The sequence below is a fragment of the Ambystoma mexicanum genome, chromosome 5q, assembly GCF_040938575.1.
Source record: "Ambystoma mexicanum isolate Mex_15411 chromosome 5q, UKY_AmexF1_1, whole genome shotgun sequence".
In the NCBI taxonomy this organism is placed as follows: domain Eukaryota; kingdom Metazoa; phylum Chordata; class Amphibia; order Caudata; family Ambystomatidae; genus Ambystoma; species Ambystoma mexicanum.
Window position 1 is genome coordinate 148880890 of NC_090933.1, and position 12290 is coordinate 148893179.

A 12290-nucleotide genomic window follows, 5' to 3' on the forward strand; every position below is an offset into this window, starting at 1 on the left:
ATGTTTATGGAATATGTTTATGTTTTCTGAGTTTGTGAGCCACCTGTGTCTTTAGGTGTGCTCTCATAATTGGAGATTATTATTATTATACTTGATTTAATTGACTTACATGAGGCTCTATAGCCGCTCATCTGTCTGACCACCACTCCTACTCGTCATAAGTCTGGAAAACCTTTAAGTGGTGGTCTAAGTTACTTTGATGGTTCCTGGTCGCGTCAGCAAAAGATGTCTGGCTGTTTCCACCTGATTCTTTTTGTTGCAAAATCGGCAGTCGTTAGCACTGGATATGCCTCTGATGGCCAAAATTCCATTCGTTTTCAAGATTGGAGATTATTAGGGCTTCTGCTACAATATTGCTTGTTGCTCCAAGGAGTTTGGCCATTTGTTGTTGCTCATCACTGCATTTCTATCTCAAGTTAGAACAATTATGGTGTATTAAATAATTACAAGTCTTGAGGTTTCCATTGCTCAAATCATCCCTCTGTATGTTGATGCCAAGTATTAACAATAGCAAAGATGTGCACTCAGTTTTGTTCTTGATTGCTATTTCCCCCAAAAAATTACAAAAAGCAATGGAATCGATGACCATTTTTCAAATCATTTTATTGATATATTTGACAATTTCATTTTAAAATAAATTCATCAAAATCATATATGCAACAACTACAATGTGTTCATAAAACCATCAGAAATATGCAAAAATACATACAGGCAATCGTTTTTTTCCCCTTCCAACAACCATGTCCTGCACAGGATTCTAAAAGTGAGGGGGTATACCCTTGACTGTAGTTCACAATGTCAGTGCACTGTTGTCAAAGTGAAAAACTGAGAACAAGAAAAACATTGAACAACCTGACATGGGAATTGGATTCATTGTTAGAGGAAACGGTTTTCACCAATAATATGTACTAGTCTTCACCAACTGCGGGGGCTGGGGCATTTTAAAAAGGTGAGAACTGAAACTGATTTATTTATGTATTTGCACCGGTAAACCATGAGTATGGTGACTGTACCCCAATGATTTGGTTGCAGGCACTGTTCATCCCATGCCTAGTGCAAAATTCTAAGGGATATCAAAATTACTGACCTCACCATCATGTTTCACATGATTTGAATTGGTTTCGGGCCTCTATTTTTCTTAGGTTGCACATTGTGGTGCTATCAAAACCATCTGCACACATTTTGTCGTTTACAATCCAGACCTACGTGTAGAAGGAGAGCCTGGACCGCACAGCAAACCGGCCCCCTTTTCATGAGTGTCAGGCACATGCAAAACACTGAAGTAGGCATTGTCCCTAAGACCCACCTAGGTAGATTGTGGGACCTGATGTCATCAGCAGGCCCGCAGCCCTCCACTCACATGGGTGCAGCATGCATATATCAGGTGACGGGCATTATGAAGCCTATCACCTGATTGAAAATGTACATTTCCACCCTAAATACGCAATTAGAAATGTTGATAAAAAAAGAAGCACTTTTAATGGAAATGAGCATTTCTAGTTGGGCACTGCTTTACAAACAGGTGTAAGAAAAGCACCTTGACTGCCGTGCATCTTCCTCTGTGCCGTGGCTGCAACAGCGGAAACCTGATGTAGGAGACGCATGACGCAGAAGGGACGAATTTAAGAGTTCCCCCTCTCTGGACATGGGATATGCTCTGAAATGCACTTGAACACCTCCCAGGCATTCCCCCATGTTCCGAGGCTGCATGGCAGTAACACTATGCCAGGGGTAAAGGCACTAGCAGCAGAATTCCTAGTTACCACCCGTAAATGGGCGGTATGTAGGAAGTAAGGGTTAGGGAGCAACCGGAAGTGTTACATAGTATGGGTAGGGGGTAAAGGTAATAATGGGGGTGCATGTAAAAAAAAGAGGAATGCGGCCACAATATTTAATGAAGACATCAACGACCAGCAGAATTATATATACATTTATGGGAAAACGCTATGAGAAACGCTGTTAATGCAAGCAGTTTCACTACTCTGACTTACAGCTAAAACAGAATGCTGTGTTTTTTTCTTCTGCTTATGAAAGCATGAAAACCCGTCTGTGAATTGGCCCAGATAAGTAGTTAGTGCAAATACAACCATAAAAAGTGACTACAGCCATGTGTATTGTTACAAACAATAATATATGGTCATCAGAACTATACACGCTTTCAACTGACCCAAACAACTTCCCGCTTCCTTTTCAAACTTGCTGAACCCTCATACCTCCGTTGCACTGTACCGCCATTTTGTCCAAATACTGAATTTCTAGGACGGGATAATCTCGCATACCCACTTCATCATAGAAATGGAAAGTATCAGACATGGTACACTAACTCTGCATTAACATCTCCAGCTCCCTCTCCACCTCTGAAACATGGTCCAGTCCTACAGCCTCCAAGCTTCCACTTCAGAGAAGTTGTGGAAAATGATCTCCGGCCTGTGGCTCTCTAGATGGTTTGCAATACAACTTCCATGATCGCTTGCGTTTGACGATCCTGGCTAGAACTGATGGGGGTTGTAGTACAATACATCGGGAGAGCCATCCGCTGTAGGCCGCCATGAGTGAATACAAGTCTCCTCTTTCTCTTTTTTTTATTTTTTATTCTTATTCCTCGCTTTGCTGGGGCCGGATACCGTCACTGCACAGCACAGTCACTTACATGGGTGTAATTTTAGGAGGAAGAGGGGCCAGGGGTGTTTGCCCCCCCCCAACTTTCATGGCACACCATGTTGTCCCCATTCATTTGGCTGGGGGACTTTTTCTTCAGATGTCATGTCCCCCCCAACATTTTCTGAAAAGTGACTCCACTCTTTTCTGTGTGTGCCCAAATTCGTAATGGCGTTTTTATTACATAATTATTACAAACCATTGCATCTATATATGGTGCAACATGACCATGCATTCATGGACCTCATTTGCAAAAATCGTACCAAAGGTGTTAATTGTAGCCATTCCTGGCTGTCTCTAGCCTTCTACGCTAAATGGTTCACATATACAGAACGGTATATATAATATGAATGCAGCCAGAGCGTGTACCTCCTCTTGCATAAGACTCGCAAAAACGAACCACATCCCATCCCTCTAGTTCTGTGGGTGACTAGAGTCCCTGGTAATCATCATGCGGCCCCTAGAACACTACAACGCACCCAAAATACAGTCGCAATTATGAACTTTCTAAATCACCTGGCTGAACACTACCCTAGCTGAAACATGCCGCCCAATAGGACTTTGGCTCCCAATGTTAGCCGAAACACTTGGAGACACCCGTGATGGAAAATCTGCAGGGCCAGATTTTGCAAAAGGAATGTACGGAGACAATTTGACCAGAAGTAGAGTTCAAGCATCCTATTGATTTGGCCCCATCATGGAGTTTGCCAGTGAGAAAAATGTTATTATCCCCATTCTTGCTGCAGATTTTAATATAGTGTATAGTGTGATCGAATGTAATCTTCAGACATTTGGACACACCCTCATGCTTCAAGTGTTAGAAACATTTGATCGAACATTGCAAAATGGTTGGTGCTACATCAGTCTCTCCGAAGCAACAACATTGGGCACCCCTCCTCCCCGACACAACTCCCTCATGCACCAAAGAGCTGAAGTGAATTTTTGAAATTATTTCAAAGTCACTGACTCATGGCTTAGAGTTTGTTTTTGGCATCCTTGAAAGAATGTGAGAGGTTGGATTACGGTTCACTAATGTCTTGTTTGACATTTAAAAGTCATTGGTGTCCAGAGTCCCAGCTGAACCAAGGTAAGTCTAGACAGCCACATAAAGAGAGAGAGCACCAGGGGGCGCTAGACTGGCCCTGCAGACAGAAGACACGCCCTCCTTCTATGGGCGCAGTTACTCAAAAATATCACTTTGCTTGAGGGATTTGAAAATCTTTCACCAGCCCTGTTCCTGTCTTTAATGTACCAACCAAAATCACAAAGTAGGAGGCCAATTCACAGAGGGTTTATCAAGAGTAACTCTGCAACTCTGCCTTACTCCTGATTTCCTTTTCTCACTCCCGGAGTAGGTCTAGTGAAATTAAGTCCTATTACTGGTAACGTGTTTACTAATTTCCTGGAGTTAGACAAAAACATCCTATTTTCAATATTTCAATAGGATTTTGAAAATGTTTATGAATTGTAAAATCGGTTCATCAAAATGTGCCTGAATGTGGATAACATTGATAAGAGTGCACAGCCATGCCACATCTTCTTTAAATGTCACCTTTCTAGAGAACACTTCCTTTTCTGTATTTGTAGATGGTGGGGATTAGTATTTAGCAACGTGGAATCTGGACAGGTCATATGTTAGAACATGCCTCAGAGCTATGTATTACGAAATCAAGATTCTTTTAACTTACTGGTTAGAGGAATATGAACTGTGATTTACTTCTATACAAATTTCATAATTTCATATACAAAAACGTGTGTTCTCTGAACTGGGATGTATGTGTTGTGTGCTTTCACGTAGCCCCAAAGTTACAGACACATTGTCGAGCATGTGCATATATCATTTGTTTGTAGCCAAATGCGCCTTATCTATATACATATATATATAATTTAATTCGTGTTCACGACACTGAAAGACTTCATCTGTCAAACCTTTGATGAATAATGGAGATTTCTTCGCCCTGAAAAAAATCAAAATTACAATAAGTGGTGATGTCAATGATAACATAACATTCATTTAATCTCAGTTCTAACTCACAGAAATGGTACATGAAAGTAAACAGGAATTTTAAAGTGTTTTTCAGTCATGGAAATACTGGTAAAATCATTTACAAGGAACTTAACACATTAAAGATCTCTTAAAAGTCAACAATCACTATGGTTATAAGTAAAAAAAAAAATAAAAACATTGGCAATGCCATGGGTTTGGTCTTTTGTATAGGTATTTGCCAGGCAATGCCATAATGGGGCTACCTAGCCACACGCTGGCAACTCCTGTCAGATGGCATAAGAACCTTGGCATATGATGGCTGTGCCTGGTATTTGCTCAACTAATACCCATCACAAGTGAAAATTGCTGGCTTTGCCAACGCTTGTTTGTAACAACAATTCAGGTGAAAGAAACGATGTGAGAGTATGCTTACTATTTCACCTAAAGAGTAGCTCAACACATCTCACAATCGGCTACCTGAACACCCTGTGCCTCATTCAGAGTTTGGTGGTAATTCAGTGATGCATCCACCGAATTACCACCAAACTGAATTACCTTAACCTCCACTTGTTCCAGCGTACTTACCGCAGGATTAGAAGTGGTGGTGGGGTGGTGTTAATCCCCATTTCCATGTCCATGGTACTCCATGGGAATTTCAGCGGAATTACCGCTGGTGAAAATCCCACCAGCTGTAATTTCTGCCATCCGGCCCATTTTTGGTGTTAATGTGGTGGATTCCCCTCTAGCTTTTTGCTGGAGGTAAATCCTCCACCTTGCGGTAATGCAGTGGTAACAGAATTGCCACCACATTACTGCCGATCTTACCCACACTGCTGTACTTGTAAAGATGCCCATTGTTTGTACCTTAGAGATTATGATTTTATGTAGCCCAATTTTGTGTGTGCCACTATTTTTCAAGGCAACCAAATACACTGCATCCAACTCTTGCATTCACAAATCAAAGATATGAACATTGCGTGCACACAGATCTCTATAGTAGGTACGTACCTACTACGGAGGTGCATACAACATATTATTATACTTATTTATTATCAATTCTTATTCATCTGGAAATATCCGGAGATGCATTAGAACACATACAATAAAAGCAAACAAGACCAAAAGCATAACATACATGAGCCAACATTACAAAAAGACAAGCCATGGAATATATATAATACACCCAAGTTAGGAACATCGAAAGCAGGGACGGAGCAGGGCCATACAGGAATTAAACCAAAAACGGCCCCAAAAGCAGGTCTTTCAGAGCTTTTAAAAACGGCACAAATCCTGAACGCATTGAAAACACGGAGGAATACTGTTCCATCCAGTCATGCCGGCTCCACCAAATGATACTTGTGTTACTGGCACACGCCAGAACCTGGGAACATCAAGGCAGATGATGCCTTTTCTCTGAAGACCCAAACAACCACAAGAGGGGACCGTTCTAAAGGCGATCATTATAAATAGCATTATGAGTAATATGGCCAATTAAAACAATATTCTGCCATCTAAAGGTATGCCAGTGCCGTTTTCTAAGGATGGGGTGATATGTTTCTGATCCAATAACCCACTTGACTGCGGCATGCAAGACGACCTTCAGGGAGGCAGGAGTGCATTGAGGAACAACTGGCAAAACCCACATTACCAGTTGCGATGCATGACATAACTAAAGCCTGAGCCAACTGTCGAAGCTGGCCACGAAGGACTAAGGGTCTGGCAGCTTTAAGCGAGAGCGACAATACATGATCAGGGTTCAACGGAAGAACAAAATAAAGAAATTCATCTGGTGAAACACCCAAGGATTTAAAGGAGCAACATTTGACGGCACAACAGGAAATTAAGCTTCAGAACGTTAAGAGATAATGATGTTTCAGGCGAAGAAAAAATAAAAGAAAGTACGTTTTTAAAATGTGAAGCGGTCCAATTTCTTTTCCCCATAAGGCAGACACGGCGGCGATGGATAGCACCACTTGATCTACTTTGCACTGATAACTCTGCATCTTTGGTGTACTGGTGCATAGGGCTGCCTCAGCTGGAACCCCAATCCCCCAGCAGCAGCGTGTTCAGGTTGAACAATATGGGTGTCATGGTTGATCACAAAGGCATCCAGAAATGTATCAGAAGTGGTCCGTGCATTCCCAGCCCGTCATTGAGAAACTGATGATGGTTGTGCTGAAAGAAAACGGACCGACTCATAGATCCTGACATCAACCCCCATTGAATGAGGATGTCAAGAAGCCTTCCATAGTGGATTGTGTCAAATACCAGCAAGAATCCAGCGAAGCCTAACAAATGGGTGCTCGCCCAACGATTACAAGACCAACATCATGCTGTCACAGTCAAGTCGGAAGCCAGATCCACAAGGTGCCAGAAGATGTTGGCATCCTACCAATCGATTCAACCGGACAGAGACTGCACTTTCCAGGAATTTGCCTAAAAGCCAAGACAACTCACTAAGTGCCAGTTGTTCAAACTAGCAGGGTCCAGAGAGAGCTTTTTAGTGAAGGGCTCACATGTTCCAGTCTTCAAGGAGTCAGGAAATCACCATTCAGGGAGGGAATAGTTTGTTATATTAACTATGACGATGCACAGCGCTCACAACATTATGCAGCTCTTGTTCTTCAAATGGAATTTGAAAATAATTTGACAGCAGGTGGCAGCAACTTTTACGCGGTAACGTAACTGGCTTTCCGCCACCAAAGTTTCATCATTTACACTGCGGGGTGAATATGTAAAGGGCAATAGGTGGCATACAAGCGTGTACGTCTCACTTTGCCCTTCACATTTGCATCTTGCGGTGCAAAGTGAATAAATGCTGCCTGGCATTCTGGCATGCCAGGCAATATTTACTTTTGTTTGTGAGCGCCACTTGCTATGCTCGGATGGCAGCCGGCACTCACATTCGAAAGGAAATCCGCACGGACATGCTCACATGTCGGGCAGGTTTCAATTCAAGTCGGAACAGCACTTGACATGCGCCCATAGGTAAGCAGTGTTCCCAATTGAAATGAAACCCTCCCTGACATGCCTGAATTTTGGGGGGAGGGGTTAGTTGTAATTGTACACAATCCGTGCCATGCTTGCATGCCAAGGAGCGTGTACAATGGTCCATATGGGGTCCGCCAGCTTTATGCAGGTGGACCCACGGGTATCTCCAACATCAGTGCTGGCATGAAAATCCATGCCCGTGCAGATTCTGGATCATTTTTATGGTGGAGAGGTAGGAGGTAACAGAAATGCAAGTTGCGCTCCACCCCTCCTCTCCGCCATACAGATGACTGAATATAATCCGTGATGTAAAGGCAAGGCATAAAAGCCTTATGCAAGGCGTTCACGCCTTGCATTCACGTTACGGCTCATAAGACCACGAGCCCCTCTTCAATGTTCAATGTTGGAGAGAGATCCTCAGAATATAAAGAATGTTTAGTTGATCCCAATAGTGATCTACAAGTTAAAATGAGACCAAAAAAGATGCATTTTACAAGAAAGAAATGTCAGAGATATGAATATTTTCCTTGGTTAAATTACCTTTTTTTTTAAAAAAAAAAAGCGCTTTGCAAACTCCAGCCATTTCTCCCAGGAAACTGCAGAGGAATGGCCTGGCCAAGGATATTTTAGAATCTTGAAATTGGAATATAGTGCTTCGGATCAATTTTTGAAACATTCATGATCATGCTAAAAGTTTTGTGACCGAAACAACATGACACTTTAATAAAGTGTGATTCTCCTAGGTTAAGGAGGCATGCCAAGCCACTGCACGCAAAGCATTTTTTGATGTCTGAGGTTAAGGTCAGAAAAATACCAAACATGACATTTTTGTATTCAATAATTTAGTTTGGAGGGGAGCAACGTGGTCAATAACTTCTGAGGTATACGTTTGACCTTCATCTAAGATCAAAGGGGCATTGCACTAATCAAAGACAGGTGTTTTGGAGTGATGACCTTTAAGCCTCTTTTTGAACAGACACATTCCTATCATGTCCACAAACCATATTACCCTGAACCTTGAAAAAAACAAAAAGAAACAATGGCATGATCTGAGACAACGCCCTTAAAAGAGACAGAAGTAGGGGGACCAGGGAGGACCAATTACCAAATATAATATATTGCCATGTATATGGGTTGCTCATTGACTGTGTTGAATGAGGTCCCCAGAGTACATTAAAATAATCAACAACACAAATGAAGAAAACCTATATACACATATAATGAGGACAAGCAAGCTACACGTCCCTGACTGCAAAGAGCTGTTAGCTGAAAGGCCACAACTCCCTCCAGGTTGCCCAGTTTGTAGCTTTGATGTTCACTAACCAAGTATTTGATCAATAGAATTAGGTGGTTTGGCATTGTGATGTGAAAAACATACCTAAATATTCAGAACGCTGCAAAACTTGAAAAAGAAACCAAGAAATCCATCTATGTTTCATAATCAGTCGTGGATTACATTTTTAATATTATGTCTGGAAGCATTAAACAAGTAAATACATTTAGCTAAGAGTGTTTATGGATCTGCCCCTCAATACCTCAAAGAAAATTGGTCATTTATCACCCGAAAAGAAATCTGCGCTCTGCACAGGCCTTCTGCCTTAGAGTAGATTGCATAAAAAGGGCTCAGGGAAATGGACGCGCATTCCAAGCCATTGCCAAAAAAGACCTGGAATGAGGTGCCCGAGGCTCTCCGGAAGGAGGAGGACCACTTGGTTTTCAAAAAATTGCCAAAGACCAGACTATTTGAGTAAAGTTGTGCCCCAGTTTGTCTCTCTGCTCCATCCTTGTGATAGCGCCTGGATGCCCATGGGCTTTGGCGCTATAAGAATGCAATAACATAACAACACAACAGGCACTGATAAGGAAGTGAGCATGATGAAGGTTTGATGAGCTGTTCAGACTAATGTTCTAAATTTGCTGCTTGCCTCCTTGACCAAACTCTCTGAAAACATGTTTTTGAAACCTTTCAACCATAGGCATATTGTTTTAACCTTTAATGTTATTATACAGGAATACTTTCTATGGACTAAACAACTTAAGTGCAAAGTCTTTAATTATCAGGGCGAGATTGAATTGTCTCCACCTAAGAGCTGGTACTGGTAAAAGGTGAGGTTCAGGGGGGAAGACAAGTTGTGCAATTCCGTCTGTGAAGATTTATTACATTTTATATGCTTTTGCCCCTCTTAATCATACATTAGACTATAAACATTTATTTTAAATTTTAAAAGTTGCTGATTTTACTTGTTGCCGTTCAGCGCTTTGCTTTCTGTTGAAAGCTGAGCAGCCGCTATTCGGCTGGACACTATTAACCCAACTTAGACATCTTAGACATGCTCTTAACATTCTTCTCCATCACTTTCCATATCATTTTGAAGTTAATTGAGCTTGCTTTGTAAAAAAGAATTTCTGATGTATATGTGCAGGGAATCTTATATGGGATGCTTAATTCGATGACAACTTGATACAATATAAATGATATTTTCCATGTAATGTGATTCACTCGGCCAGCCTATGTAAAAGAAACAGGCCATTTCCAAACAGCAGTTTTCTAGTTCACATGGGAACATTCTCACTCTGTGTTATAAACCATGAAGAATACAACAACCTCATGGAACCAGTCCCAATGCAGAATGTTTATGAAATAACGCAGTGGTATGCCACCGCCAGCGCGCTAGATCTACAAATCCTATGATCCCAAACCAATGACTGTGCTCGACAGGTCTGATGATGTGTGTAGTCCAAAATAACTGGCAAGACAATGGTTGGATACTCCTAAAATAAAGTTATGTGCCGTTTTCATGTTGTTGATTTCTGGCAATTAGACCCATGTTGTGTGACAGCTTGAACCACTCCTGGCTGTTTTGCCAGCAGTACTTTACATGCTAGGAGTAGGAGCATACCTATTCTGAGGGAAATTAAACTCCCAGCATGGGAAAGGGTGTTGGTCGAAAAGCAAGGACTGACTCAAGGATGGCCACTTTGCAGCTTTGATGGCCACCTGCCAAGTGCGTCTTCTTACGAGCTTGCAGATTTTGAGCTCAGTAACAATGAGGAAAAGAATACAGTAGACAAACACATGTTGTTGGCCACTAATAACAGGTGTAGATGTTAAGCATTATACAAGGAGTTGGCACTTATATTCTTAATTTGCTGCTTCTGTCTTTGACTGAAGTCTGGTCATACTTTTATAAACATAAACACTGAATTCTCTGTGAAAGAGGGAGGGAGACCTTCTGTGTACACATTGCACGTTAGCTAGAGATGCAAAACTGAAGGACGTGCAGTTATATGCGAATTGCACTTTCATGTGAATTGTCACTGGCCTGGGGAATATGTTGCAGATATTTGCTGGAAGATAACATCAGCATGCTTCCACAGCTGCACATGCATGACCATTACAGGGCCAATGAACAAAAGAAACCAGTATGTTTCAGTAAATGCATTTTGGATGTCTTGGGAGTTTAAAATAGTTGTAGGAAGACATTGCTTCTATATGGGCCTGATTCATGAAAGTGTTTGATATTGGCACAATCCCATAGGAAAACGTACCATGAATCAGGCCATAAGTGACTAAAGACAAATTTGGTTACCACATGTAGATTAAAAAAGACTACTTAAAAATAACACCACAGTATTTTGTTAATGCGTGATAGAACTAGATTAAACGGATCCCAGTGGTGTGTGTATTGGGCAGGTTGGGACATTTGTATTTATTTGTATTTATTTATTTGTAAAGCGCAGCCTTGCCATGAGGCATCTGGATGCATGGTTACATCTGGGCACATAGTTACAAAGTTACATAGTTACAAGAGATAGATTACATAATGAATACAATACAAGAGAAAGTGATTACAAGCAGTCAAAGTGTGTACCTTGAAGGGACTTACACTAAGGTAGTTGTAAGCAAACCAAGAATTATCTCCAAGGGGTCAAACTTTACAAAGAAGATACAGATAAACATAGGCAAGTTACTTAATCATTGCAAAATTCCACTGACTAACTCAGATACATAGGAAGTTAGTAGGTGTGTAGTAATGGTGGTGACCTGATCAGAGAGTGGAGGGCTCGTCCAGCTTGTGGTGGGTGGAAATGATCTATGTATTAGCATGTCCAACATTGGTTAATGGTGATAGAACCAAACACACGCAAGCTGTGTGTACCTACTCACATCCCATCATAATAACTAGTTTTTATATAGCGCTACACACCCACAGGTATGTGAGCGCTGCAATAACAGTTATTATTATCCCACTGTGTGGTACTCAATGTATCGACCTCGGAAGGATGAAAGGCTGAGTTGGCTCTACCAGGATTCGAACCTGCGTCAACAGGCTTCGCATGGATATCAGAATGAGCGACCAACTCGCTGCGCTGTCTGACCAGCAGATCCCTTACGTCTGTGCTCTTCTGATAGTTTTGCTGGATAGGCTGGGTTTGAACACACATGTGTAGCATAACCCAATGGCCGGGAGTTGCTCCAGTGCTGGGTAACTTCCCCCACTGCTGGTAGATTTGACACTGCTATTTACACATACCAGCCTAATGCAGGGCGTGTTCTTTGTACTGGTCAGTCAGTGAAATGCCATTTTTGAACAGGTGGTCACGTGCTGCACTTTTGCTTGCAAAGCATGACTGCAGTGGTGCAAAATTGCCT

The 12290-nt window shown here is 41.7% G+C and overlaps 1 protein-coding gene across 1 annotated transcript in view; it reads right to left on the minus strand.

The window, feature by feature from the left end:
- Window positions 1–661: 661 nt before the first annotated feature.
- The window catches only part of LOC138497303 (1,25-dihydroxyvitamin D(3) 24-hydroxylase, mitochondrial-like), a 124470-nt gene continuing 112841 nt past the window's right edge, over window positions 662–12290 (minus strand). The window contains exon 12 of the mRNA XM_069620662.1: window positions 662–4616. The gene's annotated coding sequence lies outside the window, so the exon portion shown is untranslated. The remainder of the gene's footprint in view (window positions 4617–12290) is intronic.